This window comes from Lygodium microphyllum, chromosome 10, assembly GCF_053477565.2.
Source record: "Lygodium microphyllum isolate KBCC chromosome 10, Lygodium_microphyllum_v1.1.10, whole genome shotgun sequence".
NCBI classification, from domain to species: domain Eukaryota; kingdom Viridiplantae; phylum Streptophyta; class Polypodiopsida; order Schizaeales; family Lygodiaceae; genus Lygodium; species Lygodium microphyllum.
The window spans coordinates 67,427,081-67,449,257 of NC_141144.1; positions in this window are offsets into that span (position 1 = coordinate 67,427,081).

A 22,177-nucleotide genomic window follows, 5' to 3' on the forward strand; every position below is an offset into this window, starting at 1 on the left:
AGCCTTTTAGGGAACAGAGTTCATTCACATAACTTATAGCACATACACAAAAATGGAGCAAAGCAATCTATTGACAAACAGGTTCAAACAAGTTTCTTAACTTATCTTCAAGTTAATCTTTGTCTTCCTCCCATACAGGAGAAATTATGTATCGCTTTTGTCCAACAGAATTATCCCTTCTGCCCTGCAGAACTAAATGGTCCAATTCACATAGCACCACAAACTCAATCCTTTATCTAGAATAGGATCTCCCAACATGCCTAGATGTTGGGGGCCACAGAGGTCTTCAACTCCATTCTAGACCTAACAAGGGGTGTCCAGAGCTCCAACTGGCCTGCAAGCTATCTAGGAGCGAAACATCATTCCCATGGTTGGCCTTTTCACCACTCAACCTTCGGTCCATGAATCAAGCAGTGCCCTCTCGGGTTAATTCGCGGTGCGATCATGGAGGTGATCTACCCGTGCAATATATCCTCCCTTAATTAAATCCTTTAAGAATCAAGCACAAACAAGGCATTCAGCCCTAATATCATTTTCCAAGAAAACATTCCTTTATTCCCATGGTGACTTGTCATCACAAACCCTTGCCATGCATTTATTATAAATCACAAGCACTTGGAATAATCATCCAAACAACAACTAACAACCAGTTGAATGTAAAAGCATTTAGGATGTTGTTCGATCAATCAACAAAACCAATAGCATTCTTTCCAACCAATGCAAGAATAGACAATATAACATTTCCATCGTATATTTGCTCTCCCCCTTGGGATCTAAGAGCAATACTATGCAAAAATGTTTCTTAATACTTCCTTCCTTCGGTTAGGGCATATCTTAAGGGTTCAAACACATTTCATGATGTAAGTTCTATAGGTCACTTACCTTGATTGATAACCCAACCCTGCATTTGGGTTGGCAAAAGTCATCGTTATCCGATGGAACTCAAGACATCTTAGTTTTAACCCTTATGATTAATTTCTTGTACTAGCTCTTAGTCAAGTTATGAGGCAACTAGAAAATTATCATTATATATCAAACATGTTATAGGCATAACGTGTGAATACTTAATAAGATAAGTGCGAAGTAATTAGACTCCAATAGGCCTTGCATTGAGCTAGAATCTAGTTTTTCTTAATATTTGGGCTCTTATGCTAAGTACTTTTGAAATATCTAAACTTTAAACTAGTACTTTCTATTCATGATTCTCAATGTCAAATTCTTTTAGTAATTATACTATTTGTAACCCTTGATTATACTTTAATCTAGCACTTGTATGCACAATCTTTTAATGTCATTCTTTTGACGACTATGCCATTCATAACCCTTGACTGATTCTTCCTTGTAATTGCTCTATCAACGAATAAGCCACATGCAACTAGGTGTAATTATCTTCCCTTGATATATGCACTTCGCAAGCTCCATCTTACAAATATATGAGATGAAATTTATCATTTCCCATGACCTTTACTCGTGCATCGTAGTATGGGTCCTAACGTACCTCATACGAGAATCAAAGCAAGCATCTATCAATTTGAAAATACATTACTTATGACCGAAACTGCAATTGGATCGACAGTGATGCCTTTGCTCGAAGCCTTGTTGCTAGTTGTAGGATTGTCATCCGCATGCGACATTCTTCCCTTGGAGGCCATCATCCATAGGTAGACTCAAGAGATTAAGAAGGTGGAATAGATTCAAGATGGGAGAGTGTAAGAGAAGATGGTTAAGTCGAGGATCGAGATAGAGGGAATTGAGCTAATTCTCTTCCTTGCAGTCTCTCGAGGTGACTCTTCTCTCTCTCTCTCTCTCTCAAACTCTCTTTCAAGCTCTTCCTCACAATCTCTTGGAGGGGTGTCCTTCTCTCTACCTCTTTCTCGCAGCATCTCGGGGTCTCCTTATGCTTCCTTATGCCTCTCCCATGTCTCATATTTATAGTGAATTAGAGAAGAGGGCTTATGGTTGAGAAGTGGAGCTCTTTGTAGAGGGGGATCTTGGAAAGATCAGTGATCTGATGCTCAAATCATAAATCAGTCTTTAGTTAGTAATATTACTAACTTATTAATTGACTAACTAACTTTCAAACTAATCAACTAACTTTTATTGTGTGGAAATATTACAGTTGACTGCCCCCTATACCCCACCCCAGAATGGTTTGGCACTGAGCAAATGAATAGAACCATCTAGGAGCGTGTACGCAGTATACTTAGCCATGCAGGCCTACCACAGAGCTTTTGGGCTGAGGCAGTTAGTACAGTTGTGCATATCATAAATAGATCACCTTCTAATGGTTTGGATTTCCAGGTTGCAAAGGAGGTATGGACCGGGAAACTCCGTCTTATGTGCATCTCCATGTCTTTGGATGTGAGGCATTGTGCCATGTTCCCAAGGACAAGAGTAGTAAGCCGGATCCTAAGAGTGTCAAATGCATTTTCCTTGGCTATGGAGATGCAAGCAAGATGGGTTACTGCCTCTGGGATCTATAGGCATGGAAAGTCATTCATAGCCATGATGTAGTCTTCCATGAAAACAAGATGCATAGGCAGCCTGAGAAGGTGGTCGAGATACATAGGGTTATATTTCAGGAGGAGCCCCATGCTCTAGTACAGCCTGCACAGCCAAATGGACAGCCTACAACAGCAATTGGTACACATGGCCAGGGTGTTGGACAAGATGCTAAACATCTAGCAGAGCCTACAGTGAGATGGTCTACTAGAGCTAGATGTCCTGAACGATTTGAGCCCTCAATGCATTATTTCTTGGTTACATATGCAGAAGAGCCTGTCACCTATGATGAGGCTATGCGCATGGGTGACAATCACTCATGGGCGAGGGCTATGCAGTCTGAGATGGACTCCTTGCATAAGAATATGACTTGGAATTTGGTTTCATTGCCTAATGGCAAGAAGGCTTTGCATGCAAATGGGTGTATAAGCTGAAAAGTACCCCTGGGCACACCAAGCCGGCTTATAAGGTAAGACTTGTTGCTAAGGGTTTTAAGCAGGAGCATGGAGTTAACTTTGATGAAGTCTTTTCTCCTGTGGTCAAGGTGACCACCCTACACTTGGTTTTGGCCTTAGTCGCACAACTTAACAAACTTGGAGATGTATCAGATGGATGTCAAGATTGCATTCTTGCATGGGGATTTGCATTATGAGATTTATATGGAGCAGCCTAAGGGCTTTGCAGAACTTGGCAGGGAGCACCTAGTGTGCAAGTTGAAGAAAAGTCTTTATGTCTTGAAGTAGGCATGTAGAGAGTGGCATCATAAGTTTGATGCCTTTATGCAGTCACAGGGCTATAGCAGGAGTGCTGTGGATCCGTGTCGTTACAGAAGAAAGCCCATGATGGTTCATTGCTTATTTTGGTACTTTATGTGGATGATATGTTGATAGTAGGGAAAGGTCACGATGAGCTAGATGCTCTCAAATATCAATTAAAGAAGAGCTTTGAGATGAAGGATTTGGGATGGGCCTCTCACATTCTTGGTATGTGCATTAAGCACGATCGGCATCAGGGACTACTCTACCTCTCACAGACGAAGTACATTCATAAAGTCCTTGAGCGTTTCCACATGTAGGACATGAAGCCTATTGGATGTCCATTACTTTCTTATATGAAGGTTTCACAGGAGGCTGATTGTCCGCAGATAGATGAGCAAAGGGCCAAGATGGCCAAGATCCCTTATGCATTAGCTATGGGCAGTTTGATGTATGCCATGATAGCCACTCGTCTAGATATTACCTTTGCAATTGGTCTTATGGCACGCTATATGGGTACACCTGGCAAGAAACATTGGGATGCCATGAAGGGTATCATGAGATACCTAAAGGGCACAATAGATATGTGTATTTGCTATGGTAGCCAAGATACAAGAGTTGTGGGGTACACAAACTCCTATTATGTAGGACATGCATATAGTAGGAAGTCCACTTGTAGCTATATATTCACCTATGCTGGAGGTGTTAACTCTTGGATGTCTAGGGTTCAAAAGTGTATAACTCTCTCTACCACTGAGGCCGAGTATGTTGCAGCCACTAAGGCTTGCAAGAAGGCCATATGGTTGGGCTATTTGGTTCATGACCTTGGGATTGATTCTATACCTACGCTGCATTTGGATTATATGAGTGCTATTCAGCTCGCCAAGAATGGGGTCTTCCATGCAAAGATGAAACACATTGAGGTGAGGTATCACTTCATACATGGGTTCATGGAGGACAAGTCTATTGACCTTTCAAGATCTCCATTGATGAAAATCCTATAGATGTGCTCACAAAAAGCCTCACTATTGAGCGCTTTGCCTTCCTCAGGAAATTGATGGGTGTTGGATGAGATGACATTTTTCCTAATCATGTTGTACATGTGTACATTGTACTATCTTTTCTTTTTCTTTTCACTCCTCACTAGGGCAAATTTGGCTTTGAGTGGGAGGTTGTTGGGGGTAAAGGTGCCTCTACCTAGCCGCCCATGTATTACTACACTAATAGTACCCACCATTGCACACTACAGGTGGCGGGAGCTCATCATCGTCACTTTATTCTTTATTATTTTAGTGACAATTTGAATAAAGGAAGGCCCAGTCACACATTGTGACCTTTGGAGTTCCCATTTGGTCTCTCTCTCTCTCTCTCTCTCTCTCTCTCTCTCTCTCTCTCTCTCTCTCTCTCTCTCTCTCTCTCTCTCTCTCTCTCTCTCTCTCTCTCTCTCTCTCTCTCTCTCTTATCATAGCTCTTCCAAGCAAGCTTCGATCCTTCTCACCTTTCATTTATATGGTTCTTGCTTTGGTTTCTAGAGATGATATGGACTTGGTTCAATGGATATATATATGGCTCTCTTGCATAGGGACTCGCATGAGGATATTTACATGTAGCAACTTGAGAGGTTTGTTATGGAAGGCCATGAGTAGTTAGTGTGTAAGTTGCATAAGAGCTTATATGGTTTGAAACAGACTCCTAGGGAATGTTATCATAAGTTAGATACATTTAATGCAATCTCAAGGATATATTAGGAGTGAGATCAATTACTGTATATACATGAGGAAGGCTAGGGATGGTAGCCTTATGTAAAAGGTAAAGCAAGAGAGATCATAAGAGAAAGCAAGAGCTATAGAGGTTCAAGCAAGAGAGAGCAATAAACTATGTGGGAACTCTAAAAGTTACAATGTGTGACATGACTTCTCTTATTCTATTGTCATAGAAAGAATAAAAAATAAAGTGACAGTGATGGGTCGCCACCACCTATAGTGTACAGGTGTGTGGGCACTGTGTACAAAGTAAATGTAGGTGGATAGGCATAGGCAACCTTTAATCTCCAACAACCTCTCACTTAAAAACAAATGTGCTTGAGTGAGGATAGAATTAAAAAAATGTGACAAAGTAAAATGTGTACATATAAGTACAACAAGACAAGAAAGAGACATCATCTCATCTAACACCCATCAGCTTCTTAAGGAAGGTATATTGTTCCACTAGGAGACTTTTAGTGAGTAGGTTAGTAGGGTTCCTGTCAATTTAGATCTTAGCAATATCTATCTTGTTTTCCTCAATCACCTCTTTGATGAAGTGATAACGGACCTCAATGTGATTGGTCTTTGCATGAAAGACAGGATTACGTACGAACTAGATGGCACTCATAGATTCCAAATGCAACGTAGCAATCATAGTCGTACCAAGGTCTACAACCAAAAGACCTAATCATAGGGCCTCCTTGCAAGCCTTGGTGGCTACAATATAATCAACCTCAATAGTAGACAAGGCTGTGCATTTCTACACCCTAGACATTCAAGAAAGAGCACCTCCAACAAAAATGATGACACAGCTAGAGGTGGTTGGACTTCCTAGTGTTTGTATGTTTGGTATAATCAAAGTCATTGAACTTCTATTATGCCATTAAAATCTAGCTCTTTCCACTTCTCATATCTCATAGACATAGCTTTGTGTGCAACACGTGAATGAGAAGATTGTAGGTTATCCCAATTGAGTATGATTTGGAGATAGCTACTAACTACTCGGAATGGCCTTGTCTTGTAGATAATGTCCATCCTAATGAGCGGGTTCTCTATATGAGAGGAGGTTTGGGATCCATATAGATTTTCTCAATGGTGTGACCATCAATTTCATAATCTACTCTGTCATAATCAAAATCATCACTTTTCTAGACTAATTGGTAGTCCTTGAAGCCATTCTCCTTCATCAACATCCACGCCTTGTTTTTTCATCAATAAGGTGAAGAGGATGTTATGTAAATTGAATAGGACTTGGTGTAGAATCACCCATTGCCATGTGAAATTCTTTAAAAATTATTCAAAGATGGTTTGATTAGTATTTGCTTGATTATGGAGACATGCTCACCACTAATTGAGGATCTTGCGTAACACAAGCCTGTTCATTGAGGTAGAATAGCCCTAGAAACTTGTGGCTATTGAGTCAAGGGACATCATACAAAGTGGCTATTCTAAGTGAGATTCTACCATGAGGGATGAAGTATCTTGTGTATCCTTCTAACTCATAAGTTTATAGACCGATTACTCAATATTCTAGATCTTTTGTAAATGACAGCTCCAAGTTGGTGAGAATGTACACATGAATAACATGTTCTATTCTTTCTCATCCTTTGAATACATGAAGATTAGGGTTAGGGTTTTCCCATCTCCCTTGGACATCCTAGCCCTTTTGTGGTCCTTCTAGCTGATCATGGTGATATGATTTTATTAGCGAAAAGAAAGTTTCCTACTAAAACAAAAAAGTTTGGCCCTTGGATCCTACTAAGTGCTAATTTTTTATTTAATGAATCTTTTTTGTGTTCGTGAATTGATTTTGATTTTTGATTTATGCATTTGATGAATCTTTTTTATGTTTGTGAATTGATTTTGATTTTTGATTTATGCCTTTGTACATGTGCTTAGAGAGTCCCTCCCCACCTAAATGAATGCAATACTTCCTAAGATTATGAAGGGTGAATTTTGGATGTGTTGATTCTAAGGTGTGCAAATTTTTTGGCTATGATGTGCATGTGCACTTATTTACATACATGGTGATATGATGCACAACTTCTTCTATAGCAACCAATCGTAAAAGTTATATTTAAATGCCACATAATGATCCATATCATGTGGGCATATGCTGTTAGTTAGGAAATCACTTGAACCTATTATAATGGCAATGTGAAGTTCTTCCCTACCAAGAATCTGGTTCAAAAATGGGTGAAACATGATGTTATCTTCTAATGCTCCATTGCAAGTCAAGCTATTTTGATTCAAGTCAAATATTTGAAATGATGTTGGACGATGTATATCCGGTCAAATTCATTAGTCTTGATGGCATAACACTACTCAACATTGGTCATTATTTTATAGCCGACCCTTCCTATTATGCATGTAAGGTGAATCATTTCTGTAAGAAAATGGACTTGAATTTTACAAGATGATAAGGATCCACTAGTATTGTTTCTACATAGTTTCATTTAAAGGAGGTTATGAGGCAACCCTTGAGAGCTTCTTACCGTGATATTGAGTAGCAATTGGCTCTCACGTACAATTGATGGATTCTTGGTGAATATAAACTCAAATTCCTCCTACAAACAAGGTAGAGATCTTTCACCATGAGACCTAGATATAACCTTTTGTAGCGGCAGGCAAACAATTTGAAGGTGTTATTGAGTCATCTAATGCATGTGATGACATCTTCACCCATATTGGTGGCCATATCATCAGCTAATTCCAAAGCGGATGAGTCTCTTAGGTTTCAAGCCTAGAGGCAAATCTAGCTTTGTAGGGCTAATCTAGTTGACATCATTAGCTGAATTGGATGGGGCATTTGGATAAGCTTTAGTTTATTTCTCCTTAGGATTAGATATGACTTCTATATGGTGTAGTTATTAGTGGTTTTTAGTGTGGCTATAGTGGAAAAGACAAAGTCCTTTGGCAATTGTACCTTGCAGTTCTTTCTGTTTGAGATAGCAAACTATCCAAGGTGTTGTTGGACATCAAAAGGCAACCTAAATAAAGGCACATGGGATGCTTTGTGCCTCTCCCTGTGTAATGCCCCCGTTACTTATTTCACCTTAATAAAGAATATATGTGCACATTCTATTAAAATAAAGCAAAGGTGCAAAAATATCCACTTCAAAAAAAGTTATTTTATGTTGGAAAAAAACTAAATTGTAATGTTAAATACTATAAAGGCCACACATTTCAAACTAGCACTAATCATGTTTCAATAATAAGGATAATAATAATTATTATCAATGAGGTGTTATATACTATTTCATAAGTAGGAGTACTTAAGAAACCCTCAGAATTCAAGATTATTAAAACTATCTTTGTATTATAAAACAATAACAAGAACTAGCCTAGTGGATAGTCACTTGGTAGTTAACAGCACTTCAATGATGACACTGGCACAATGGGGGACCTCTTATGAAGTTTTTCTTACAAGTGAGTGGTTGCTTCTCACACACAGTAAATGGTACCAACAAAGCCTTCATAGCCCATTGTTAAGTATGTCAAGAAATTGGTATCGAGGTCTATACCTTGGTCATCACCTTGGTCATGAGCCTAAGAGGGATACTATGATGCATTGCCATGCCTTTGCCTACTACTTACCACACATTCATGATCTCTTTTCTTCTAAATTCATAAAAATATTTTCTTTTTTGGAAGAAAAAAAGAGATCGCATTGTAAAAATGGATCCACTACCTTGACATCAACTAGAATACTAAAGGCCAGTCTCCCTCCTCCTCCCTCCCTCCCCCTCCCTGTCTCCCCCCCCATCTGTGATGCACCTATAATTGTTACTCGGTCAACACGGCATAGAAAGGTAACAAGATATGTGATAGTAAGGTATACTCTTGTATTATTCAATCAAAGAAATGGTACAACATAGGCACATCCTAGGACTACACCCTCATGACGCCGCACATAAGAGTGTTCACCATTGGGTATAGGGAATCACACGTAGAGTGGAAACCAAGCAGGGCTCAGAGTCACTACTACTCCCTATATATGTGTTTTTGGTAATAACGCCATGGTATAGCTACAAAGCCCTTACATCCTCCCCCCCTTTGGCCTCTTTTTCCCTCAAGTACTATATAGACATGGTTAGAGGCATCTTGAAAATAGACAACTCTTGTAGAGACTCCATCTTGTTAAGTGCAAAGAAGCTACTCACTCCCCCTCTCTCTTCTACAATCATGTAGAAGACTTATTGGGATCCTTTGATCTCTTCTCCATCATGTGGAAAATCTATTGAAATCCACTAAGCTTCTCCCTCTCTTATCCACATGGTGCATAAGCTCTTTATTGGATTTTACAAGGTCTATTTCATGGCTCCCAAGAGACGTAGAGATGTTATGCGCTACCTTGCATGTATGACAAAGGAAAAGTCGGTGTTGAAGTTTGACCCAAAGTTGAAGCACACCCTAAAGTTATACATGAACCATCCAACACATAGAACTGATTGTGACATGGCTTCCTAAAGCTGCGGACATACCCCATAACAACAGTGGTTGATCCATGGAGGACAATTAGATTTGGTGAAGAGAAAAAAAGGAGTTATATTTAAATCTTTAAATTTTATCTCAAAGAATTTCATAAATTCTTTAATCAAATTATGTGATTACTTCATTGCAATTAAAGAAAGAAACTTGAGACATTAGAAAAGTAGGTAGATCAAATCTTTTGCTTCATAAATTGTGTAAGGCTAGAATTACTCAACTTTACTACTAGGAAACATGGAAACATAGTAGAATCATGGTTTTCTTTTAGGAAATGATATGGAAATAAATTATGTAATAGACTCTATGCATCACATATGTCAAAAAGTTTATTAAAAACTATGTTTTGATGATTATGTCTAATTTTTTATTTGAGAATGATGAGATATGCATCTTATAGGTCCTTGCTTATAACTAGCCAGTGGATAGGCTATGGTGCAATTGTTGGGATCCCTAGTCCAATGCTCCTAGCACTCTATGGATTTGGAAAACTCACCTATGGATGGGGGTCCTATGCATGTGAGGAAGGTGGGTTTTTATTTTGTTTTAATTGTTTGAGCGCTTAAAAGGGTAAAGGGCTAAGTGATAAGTGCTCCCTCTCGTTATGTAGTGAGAAGTAAGTGTTTATTTTGTTTTGATCGACCACGCACCTAAGAAGGTAAAGGGACAAGTGTTCCTCTTATGTAGGGTGGCTCTTGAGGCTTAGGAAATCTTAGAGAGGCTTGAAGCCATTAAAATTCATATTGACTACAAATGGAGTGCAATCATGTACAACCCAATCCTATGGGATGGAAAGGTCTTATCCTAGGTTGAATAGTATCTTTCTATGGAAAGATGACTTTGTACCACTGTATGGTGTGAAGATTTTGATTACTATTATGAAATAAATTATTTGATTTTTGACTTTTCTATTATGTGATAAATTTGATTTTAACAAATTTATTTAATAGAGTAATTTAAAAAAGCATGTAATATGCACAACTGAGAAGCCCCAGTGGCATAATTTTAGTGGCCCATTAAGAGATATTCCTAGGTGACACAACTCAGTACTCTTTATTATAACATAGGGTTTGAGACCTAGGTTCACTTGAGTTCACTTCACAATGGAAGGTTCTAGCTATAGCCCACAAGGATCAACCTAAGTTTGGATTCCTATAGTAGACTAAGGTCATCTATTAGCTTTTAGTGTTGGTCTCAAGCCACTACATTCACAAGTTAGTAGAACTGAAGCAGATCAATACCACACTTGCTTCATAGTGAGTGAAAAACAAGAGGAAGCAATATATGTTAACCCCTCTACCCATAGCGCATAGTCTCAACTCTGGTCCCTTAAAATAGTACTAATTAGGATCTAAGATGATACACTAAGTAGTCAACCATTCAGCATTTTCCTAATTCTAGTGTCTTGAAGGAGAACTCTTAGCTCACCTAAACTACCCATCCTCAAGACAGACCCATCGAAGTTCCGCCCTCCCACTTTTCTTGATGGTGTGTTTTAATTATCTAATTACCTACCATGCAAATGTTTCAACATGTAAAAGTAGCTTCCTTCATTAACCCTTTTAGGGCACTAGGTTTCTTCATGTAAATTAATCCACAACACAAAGAAATTATCAACAATTATTTTGAAAACAATTGTAAAACAAGAACATTTATCCAAACATTCTCTAGTGTGCAAATCCAACCCAGTGCTGTGTTCCTTAATTCAAGACTCATGTCCAAATCTCATAGCACACGATCCATCAACATGCCCTTATCTAGTATCAAGGCCTTCTAGGAAGTTCTATATTGGGCTCATAGGGATTAGGCCAATTCTCAATAGACCCGAGGGAGTTATAGCCAGAGCCCCCCTAGTACCCTTGTCACCTCCTAGCCTAATATCCTCCCTATAGAGAGACCTCTCGCACTTGGGGCCCAGCCCTAGCCTCCAACATGGTCCAAATATGTGATTGCAATGGGTGCCTGCAAGATCAGTGGAGGCATGTTCAATACAGATTCCTACACAACAGTGCGTCAAACTAGCCCCTTGGTAAGGGGCTCCTGCCACTAACATTGGGAGAGGTTTTGTGCGTAATCAGAAATCTACTTATGAGGGGTCAAGAACTTTTGTATAAATACACAACCAAGGAAATCAACCTATCAGCAAGGAAAACATTCATTTTCCATAGCATCAACCAAGAAATCACTTGAATATCCATAAGAGTCAACCAACTTAACTTGGCTAGGGAGACCATCTCCTTCCTAAAACAATCAAGCTTTTCTTTAAAAGACAAATATGAAAAACCAAAACAATGTTCCTTGAATACTTCCAAAGGAAATGCAATCCACAACAACTTATTCTTCCTTAGAGTGCAATCATAAAGTGGTACATGTTGGTCACACGTTGAAATAACACATCTCTAGCATTTCCTTTATATCAAAAGATTTTTTCCTAAATGATTTAATACTTTATCATACCATGCATAATTTTCTTCATTCTAATTCCATGAACACCCTTACTTCCAATGAGTGATCATTCCATCATTTCTATGCAATAACAAACTAGCATTGGTACTAAAGGAGTTAAAGTCATAAGAAGCATAGGACAACTATTATTTGATAAGTTAAAGTAACAAATCATAGTGTAGGAGGAGAGGCTAGGAAAAGCCTAAATTCCTTTTTAAAAAACCCTCTCCTAGCTTGAAGCCTTTGATCTTTGCCTCTTATGCTATAATCCTTGGGTTATATGCTTTGATAGGCTCTTCATCAATGAAGGAGTAGGAGGACAAGATGTTGCATGGAGAAGGATCTTCTATCCTTATTGGTTTGCCGTCGTGTCTTCTTTTTGGCTCTTCCCTCTTACTAATACTCTTAATCTCTCCCTTTCCCTATTCCTTCTTCTTTCACACACACACACACACACTCTCTCTCTCTCTCTCTCTCTCTCTCTCTCTCTCTCTCTCTCTCTCTCTCTCTCTCTCTCTCTCTCTCTCTCTCTCTCTCTCTCTCTCTCTCTCTCTCTCTCTCTCTCTCTCTCTCTCTCTCTCTCTCTCTCTCTCTCTCTCTCTCTCTCTCTCTCTCCCTCTCCCTCTCACTTTCTTCCTTAGGCAACACTTTGAATCAATAGTCCCCAATGCTAATGCATTGAGGAATTTATAGCCTTAGAGTGGTGCCTTTCTACCTCCCCAATCTCATTATCCCTTACTCACTACACATTGCTTTCAAGGCTAGCATGGTAGCTGTCAACTGTGGCATTCAAGGGGAAGATGCATGCAATGGTGAGGGTGGGGTGAAGCTCACAAGGAGGAGGTAGCGATGTAGTGCTCCTACATGGTGGCTAATGGCAGTGAGAGAGGTGGAGTTGATGAACATCTATGAGAAAGGTAAGGTATATATTTTTAAAGTTATTATTATTATAATTATTATAATCTTTTAAACTCTCTCTCAAGCCCCTTATCATGCATGGGAAGGGATAGAGATATCACAAAGTTGATTTTACATGTTCCAAATAGTGTGATAGCATGCTCTACTAATTCAATAACTAAAGCAAATCCAATAGAAAAAAGTGGGAGGCTTCAATCCCGATGACTGAACACTTATGGCTAGGTGGGCTCAATAAGTTTGATAACATTCCGATTGCTAGATAGAGCTACTTACATTGTGAACCCCCCCCCCCCCCCCCCCCGAATGTCAATATGACTAGTTTCAAGTCTAACACTATTTTAGGGGGCCATGGATGTGATTTTACCTTATGGATAGGGGGATCAAGCTACAATCTTTTCCTTCTCTCAATCTCTTTGAACCAAGTGTAGTGTTAATATTGCTCTCACCTTTGACTAATTACAAAGTGGTCTTTCTTAGATGGGTGCTAGATTTGTGTTAGGCATGACTTGTATGTGCTTCCTCTATGTAGCAGAACCATGATTCCCATGTTCAACTAAGCTCGACATTTTCTAGATTGGGCATTATTGTGCATTTACACAGATTTCGTTTGACTACTAGAGGACTTCTCTCGGCCTAGTGGAGAAGGCATCTCATACCCCATAGCTCATGGCCTTTTTAGCTATGAAGCTCTAAGCCTTTGTAAATGACATGTTTGACAAGAGTTTCATATTGAGTGTCTACTACATCTAAGATAATGCGTATAAATGTTGTAATATGTGTTTTCTTTCTATATATCAACCTAGGATTAGCAACTAGAGCCTGGCACTATGTTACTTCTTACTTTGACTATTTTTTGGTTTTAGCAATGGTTGGCATTTTGATCAAGATAAGCCAATTGCAAGTGATGGTATCACTACAACCTTGGGGGTGAATGGTTGCGATGGTTTTGGTAGCCATATCCATAAATTGCCCACACGTAACCATGTGCACATACCAATGCTTTTAAAACCCAACTAGTTTGGGTATGGCTACAATGTCATTGCTTTTGTCTCAATCAATAAGAAGCAAATTTTATGCTCATTTAATAGAAGGTTCGACCTCAATGGTTTTACATTTAGCTTTGGGAATCTACTTTGATAGGTCATATTTGATTTAGTGATCTTGCTTAATGGTTCATGCTCGTTCACTTGTACTTGGAGAAACTCGTTGAGTAGGATTTCAACTTTCTCTCTTTAGCGATTGTTGAAAGCTAGGATAATCTTTAGGTTGGATAGTTCTAGATAAATTTTCTATGTGTCATAATCAACCATGCACTTGACTTTCCATTTAGATGGTTGATCTTGCAAGGCCTCTTTTTCAACTCCTTTTGCATCAGGCATCACATAAAAAATGGAAGGTAGGCTTTTAGTCTCCAACAATCAATATCACTTTAGCTTTTTTACAATAGAGTACAAGAAATATCCCCATGTGGATTGACCTTGGGAGTGGGTAGGGATGAGTTGAGATCACCCAATACTAGTCCAATCATCATAGGCCATGATATTTTAATAACCTCCCTTATCAATCAAAACATTAACTATATGATTTTTTTTGCCTAATGAGTTTGAACCTAAGATAAGTGGATGGTATACTTTTGTTAACTTTGGGGGCAAGCTTTTGCCTTTCACTGCACATATAGCAACATTGATGGTTCATGTAATGGGTGAGCTAGCAAATATGACCTTTTTAATATGATTATTGTTGAAAAAGTTTATGGCTTCTCCATCAAGTGTCTTAAGCTCCACATTGCTAGTTTTGCTAATTTGGCATACATGATAAGGGCCATGCACTTCAAACTAAAGAGTCTCTCCCTAGCATAATGGTAGTGCACCTCAATGTGCTTAGCACATGCATGGAACACTAGATTTTGTGCAACCAGAATATGGATGAGGTGCCAAGCATGAAAGAAAAACCACTTATAAATACATAAATATCATAACAACTAGCCCAATCAGAGTCTAAAAGGGCATGTAAATCTAGTGGTAATGATCCCCCTTAGGATAAAATGGGCCAAGGTGACGAGTACCACTCAAGTACCAAAAGATCCCTTCACTACTTGCCAATTCTTAGTGACTAAACCTACTCATCTATGAGGTTGTAAGGTGAATATTAGGTCTTGTAATGCATACAATAATCAAGCACCCAAGATCTTGTTGGTAGAGAAAGACATTAAAGCAATCCCTAGTATGATGAAGGCTCAACTTCAAACTTGTCTATATAGGAGTAGCAATAGGCTTGCAATTCTCAAGACCAAATCTTTGTAGTACTTATCTCCACATTCTATTTGACATAAAGTAATGCCTACACCACACTGCTTGAACTAAATGCCCAAATAATGTTACAATAGGCCCAAATCTGACATGTCAAAACCTAAATTTACCTCAACCTTAAAATCAACAATATATGACTCATTAGGACTAGTGAGTAGCATGCCATTGATATTAATCACAATGATCAAAGGCACATCACCCTCATATCTAACATTTAATATGATATCATTTAACCTTTTTGAAAACCATGTGTGTCAAGTGTGTATGTATCTTCTCATACCAAGCTCGAGATGCTTGCTTCAAACCATATAATGCCTTTTTCAATCTATACACTTAATTTTCTTTCCCTTTTTGCACAAAACCATGATGCTAAAACACATACACTTCCTCATGTAAACCACCATTTAAAAATGTAGTCTTGATGTCCAAATGATGTACATTTCAACCATTATGAGATGGTAATGCACATGTGTTGTGAAAATGTATCCTACGGTAAGTGGGAGTAAAGGTTCCATCAAAATCAATGCCCTTCTATTGAGCATACCGTTCACCACAATTCTAGCTTTGTAGCAATCAACACTACCATTTGGTTTTGTGTTTTAACTTGTAAACCCACTTGGTTTTAATAGCCTTCTTGCCAAGGGAAAAATCATAGCAACCATCCAATTTTCTTAACTTTGTGCCTCTTCAAATGACACACACTCATCCTCATCACACACACTAGAGACAACCAATGCATAACAATCTAATACATAAGAGGAAATACGAGATCTTGAATAAGTACAACAAGCCTATTATCACACAATGTTTGCACTAACCACTTTGGCATATTCTTAGCCTTCTTAATTTTTCCTCTCTCATCAAGAAGTGTGTCATTAAAATCCACATAAAAAATAAATTGATCTATCTTATTATGAGAAACCTGCATAGGTAAAAGAAATTGCCACATTCAGTATTGCATGTAGCTACACACCACTAAAAAGAGGTAGCAAAGGATAGACATGCCCACCCATAGAGACCCCATTGCTTGTTGGAACTATGGGTAGCGAAGGTCATGTTTCCTCAAGGAATCTAGAGAAACAAGAGGAGTCTAAGGGGAGTGATGTTGACTAGCATAAATGCAAAATCATGCACGTGTACTTGGATTGCCTACATCATAAGGCATGCAATAGCAAGGAAATAGGGCATCACTGATGGGTGTAAAGTCAAAATAATGGGAGTCTTAAGAGATTCATTGGTCAAGATTGTCGGGGTACAATCCAAGGCTTACTTCGTTTTCATGAAAGGAATGGATTACAACGTATTGCTCAACTAACCATGGATATGTCTTCGAGGATTGAGGCAACAATTTAGTCTTTCTAGGAAATAGGAAGGAGGCAATCTCCATTGAGATGGATATCACCTATTGACTTAGATGCTATCTTTGCACCTCACTCTGCATTATTATGAGGAGATTCTAATGACTCTCCAAGCTCTTGACCATATATGTTCCCTCTCTTGAGGATAAGCAAGATTGAATGCACATTCTTGCCACCTTGGAACTACCATTTAGAAAAGAGTACAAATGTCAATCAGCCTAGTAACACTTGAGTTAGAAAGATGTACGAGATACTCCAACCCTCATCATAGAAACTCACTTAGAATCCATTTCAATGATGCTCTTTATGATGGCTTTTGACTTAGCAATAGCCACAACTTTCAAGGGATATCCTGCCCTAGTAGACATGCTTGGATTATGCAAGATCCTTAGCTAACACCAGTGCAAGCGTGTTTCCATAATCAACCAGACACTAACTTCACCATCTTCAAAGAATTGTTAAACAAACCACATGGAAATGGACAAATCTACACCAAGTCCTATTTGACTTCCATAAGCTCTTTGTCTCATTGATGAAAGAGAAAGGTGTAGATGTTGAGGAAATAGCTAACTCCAAGGATTTCTAGTTAATTCAAGATGATGATGACTCTGATTCTAACACAATGGATTATGAAATTGATAGCTACACCATTGAGCAAATCTATATGGACCCCAAACCCTCTCAAATGGAGAGCCTACTTATTGACATGGGCATTGTGAGACTAAACTCAGAATTGGAATAGCTTGTATACCTCAAAGTGCTTGAGTACAAAAAAATGGGGCATCAGCTCAATGATCTTTATTTGGACCTCGAGGTATTCACAATTAAAGATGATATAATAAAAATCTAGGAGAACATCATGATAAACTCTAACTCTAACACAAATGGAAGTAGTAATTCTGAATCAAAAATTCCCCAACTAGCCCAATTTGCTAAAGTCTAAGATTAAACTTCTAGTCCATATAAGGTAAAGTACTTAAAACACAACACCCACAAAAATGAGTTAGAAACTCAAAGTTAAAAAAATCACATTACCTACCCCCACAATTCGCAAAGTTTAAAAAAGTGATCAACTATTGTGTTGCTTGGTGAAAACTGCAAAGGCACATCTAACAAACACATTGAGGGACTATCAAAGATTAAGGAAGTGAATATTGCAGTGTAGTGCATGGGGAATCCCCTAAGCCTAGCTACATTACTGAGGACCTCATTGTAGAGGATGAGGAACAATTGACTAACTTGTTGAAAGAATATCAGAACATTTTTGCGTGGAACTACTTTCATCTTAAGGGTATATTGCCACAAGTTATCACCCACAAAATCCCTCTTAAAGATGATATCAAACTTGTCAAGCAGTGACAACAAAGAAGAAATCGATAAGTTATAAAATGCATGATTCATTTATGAAATTGAACATACCAATTGGGTGTCACCAATTGTCATGGTACTAAAGAAGAATGGAAAAATATGAGTATGCATCAATTACAAGAAGTTAAATGCGCAAAAATTTTCTTTGCAATCGAATGGGGATGTTTTTTATATCATCATGGCATTTGGGCCGACTAATGCATCAACAATCTTACAAAGGCTCATGTTACACAATCTTTAAGGATATACTATGGAAGTAGCTCAAGTTGTTTGTCAATGACTTGTGTGTCTACTCTAACTAGGAGAAACACCTTGATAAGCTCCATCTAGCCTTTGAGAGATGCACATAATATACCTTATCCTTGAACCCTCTCAAGTATTAGTTCTAGATCAAGCATGGCTAAATATTAGGCCATGTCATGTCCAAAAATGGAATCACAAATTGGCACTGCTAAAATTAAAGTCATTATGAATCTCTCTCCACCCACCAACCCATAGCGGATGCAGTGCTTTCTTGGCCATACTAGGTATTACCATTGCTTTGTGCTAAACTATGTTACTATTACACAACCACTCTACAAGCCACCGATTATTTGGGCATGGATAAAGGAATGCTAAGTTTCCTGTTTCATGTACATATCAATACTTCCAAAATTACTGGAGTAGTGTTCTGCGAGCTCGGTGAGCATAATATGGATATCCCAGTGAGCTTTGCTATAGTCAAATATTTATAAATCCTTTGCAAAGAAAATTTAATCTTAATCTTGATATTTAAATAAGATACAGTCACAAGCATAGAAACTAAAAATATGTTAATTAGAATGTGTTCACATGCATTAAGAATATTTGCGTTATTTCCATGAGGGGGAAAACTGAAAATAAGGTACATTCATATGCACAAAAAATAAAATACATGTAAATGCACAAGATAAACTTCATATTTATAAAATCATGAAAAAAATCTCCTTTTTTTCATTTCTTGGTATTGTTTTGAAAGGATTGATTAGTAGAAAAATTAGCAATTGATTATGATTTCCTTTAAATATGATAGGATTATAATAATTATATCCATGGCTTGATTAGCCAAATGGGAGTGAGGTGTATTGTTATCCCTAGGGCTGCCTCGGTTACTCTTCACCCTGAGTATTGTACACTACCTAATGAGGCTGACCACCACTAGGTACATTTTGGTCTTCTGTATAGGAAGGTTCACCATTATGGCAAGCGAGAACCATCGAGGCTCCAGTTTGAGTTGCAATCTCTATCTCAGACCTAAAATAGGATTGGAAACCTATATGAGCCCTATGTGGTTTAACATTGTGAGGCCCAAGATAAATAGGGTTAGGTAGTAACCATGTTATGGGTTAGTTTGCTCTTGAAATGATTGTATATATGAGAATTTAAAAATCAAGAATAGCTATTTTTAAATGGATTGCTTAGTGTTCATAAACTAAGGACATGATTAGGAAGTAAGTGTAAACATTAATTAAGGAAACTATTTTTATATGTTATAAATAGCATTGTACCATATCTTGTTTAAAACACTAAAATACGCCTCGATGAAAAGTGGGTACATAATTTTCCAACAGAATCACCCTAAGGTTGGGTGGCCCAATTAGCCACCAAGTGGATTTTTCCAAATTTAAAATAAGAATCATTAAAGCAAGACCTTCCTAATGAATCAATCCTAGAACCGATAAGCACCATTTTAGGGGCTCATGGGAAACTATGCCTTATGTGTAGAGGGGCTGATGCTCATCTCCTCCTCATTTCTCACTCTCATTGAACCAAGTGTGGTGCTTTCTTACCTTGATCTTGGGTGATTAGCAAAATGTGTTTATTTCGAATTCGATGTGAGATTGCTACTAGAGACCATAGTTATGTATTTAGAAACTTGCAGGGTCGATCCTCATGGGATGAGGCCAGATAGTTCATATAGAAGATAGACCTAGGGAATTCCTAGTCATCTAAGTCTGAATACTCAAAGTTAGTACAAATCATGGTGACTAGGATCGATCCTTAAATGACTACCAAAAACTACCCTTCCTAAGCTAATTAGATTTGGGTATGTTCACATGGTATTAGAGCCTTAAATCTTAGTTACTCTCCATAATAATTTTTAAGCTATTCAGTATTATGAATAGTGGACTACAATATGGAATTTATTCTTTAGGGACTTTTTGACTAACTTATGGCCCACATGATATTTCAAGCTTTATATACTAGAGCTTGTGGATCCAACAATGTTTTATTTAGGCATAATGCTGCCTAATTATCTTCAAGACTATCATTGGAGTGGGTTGGTAAGAAATCTAAGAGAAAAGTTGAAAATTGTGTTTTGAACTTTACCTAGTGCATGCCAAAAAAGTCAAGCATATTGAAAAGAATATATTAAGAGCTCAAATTCTCAAAGAACTCAACTTGATCAAAGCTTTTTGGTTCTTTGAAACTAAAGACTCAAAAATCCATATTCTTCTAAATAAGTGACTAATTAATTAAAAATAGTATGTGTATTATCGACTCACTAATGTCATAAGTCCCCCCCCCCCCCCCCCAATCACATTGAATTATGACCTCATAATTCCTTCATTCCCTAACCTAAAAATATCAAGTCATCTCAATTATTCTGTTTAGCCAATTATGTATATAAGAGTCCTCTTGAAAAATGTGTACTTGATAAGAGAATGGTCTTAAGTAATTTGTGAATATGGAAGTCACTTAAAGTTATAAAGAAATAGGAAATTAGGGAGCTCTCTTACACTTGTTATTTTGTCAAGATAACTTCCGTATAATGTTTCCCTTGGCTTACCAAGTTGGCTTGCAGTGAAGTCCACCCTTGAAAGAGCATGTGTTTCAGCTAATGGACTAGGTTTTTACACCTTCATAATACTAGTTCTTTCATGTGTGACAATGGATGCAGTATATGGATTTGTACTAAATGTCTACCAACTATTGCATGCACATTGACCACATCAGCAACCTTGAATATGAGTTGTGGAGGATCCATTGGACTGAGAGGCTCAACATAGGCTGACTTTTTACTTTCTACCTAGGTCCTCCAAGACTTATTGAGTTTCATGAGGGTGAGGAGATGACCTGAGCTCATTGGATATATTGTAGGATTATCCAGGTCATACAATCCAATCATATTGTATTTGCCCGTCTAGGTAGATGAAAATGGAATGACTATATTCTTAAGGGATTTTCCAAACAACCAAGCCATTATTGACTTTTTATAGTCCATGAAAACTACCTATGTACAAAGAGACACTTGTGTCCAAGTTTTATGACTAAATACCTCTTTCAAAATGTATCAAAAGGCTCTCTTCTAAAAGCCACATATTCTACACATTGAAGTAATAAAACTTGAACCTTTGATCATGTGAAAATATCTTGTCATGTATGACCTTGTCTAAGGTTATCATATATCTTTCAAGTATCACCACCATCAATTTCTTTGGCCCCATGATCAGCAATAAGATAAATTTCTATTAAAGCGAGTTAAACCTCTCAATTTTAATGATGAAGGCATAAAGATAGAAACAGATGTCAAGACTTAGATCAAACAAATGGAAGACTATTTTTCTGTAGCCATGGGCAATCAAGCTATAATTGCTCGATTACACCTCTCTGGAGAAGCCTGGTTATTGTGAAAACAATGGTATCATGACAAGGCTCTCACTAAGACATCCCAAACTTGGGAACAAATCAAGTCTCCAACCTATCAAATCTGTCAAATGATGAGTTCTTCAACCTAATGCAACGCAGACTAACAATGGAAGGGTGTTACTCCCATTTCCACCCCTGAATGGGCAACTAAAGGCCATGAATCCTTCTTATCTTGAAGATGCATTGCTACAAGCTTTAGCCTTTGATGGAATCTCTCCCAAGAATGAACTTTTGTTCTACCCCCTTTACTCGAACTGTGGATTTTCCTATCTGGAAAATCAAAATTTGGGCTATCTCAATCTTGTCAATGATGGTCCCAATCATCAAATTAACAACAATAATATTCATCTTGTAGATCCCAACCAAGGAGCCCAAGTATGTTGCTTTAAAATGTAACTAGTTAGGCCATTTCAAGGATCAATGTCCCATCATACAAAATAATGCTAACCCTTCTCACAACCCTCTTCTAGAAAGAGGTAACTTCAATAACTAAGGGTGAGGATGGGGAGTAAGGCAAGGGACAAGTGGTCGTGCATGTTTTCTTGTTAGAGAAAAAGATGGAGAGGATTTTGCCCTCTATAAGGAAAGATGAACTATCTATGCAGCCATTAACAATCAAG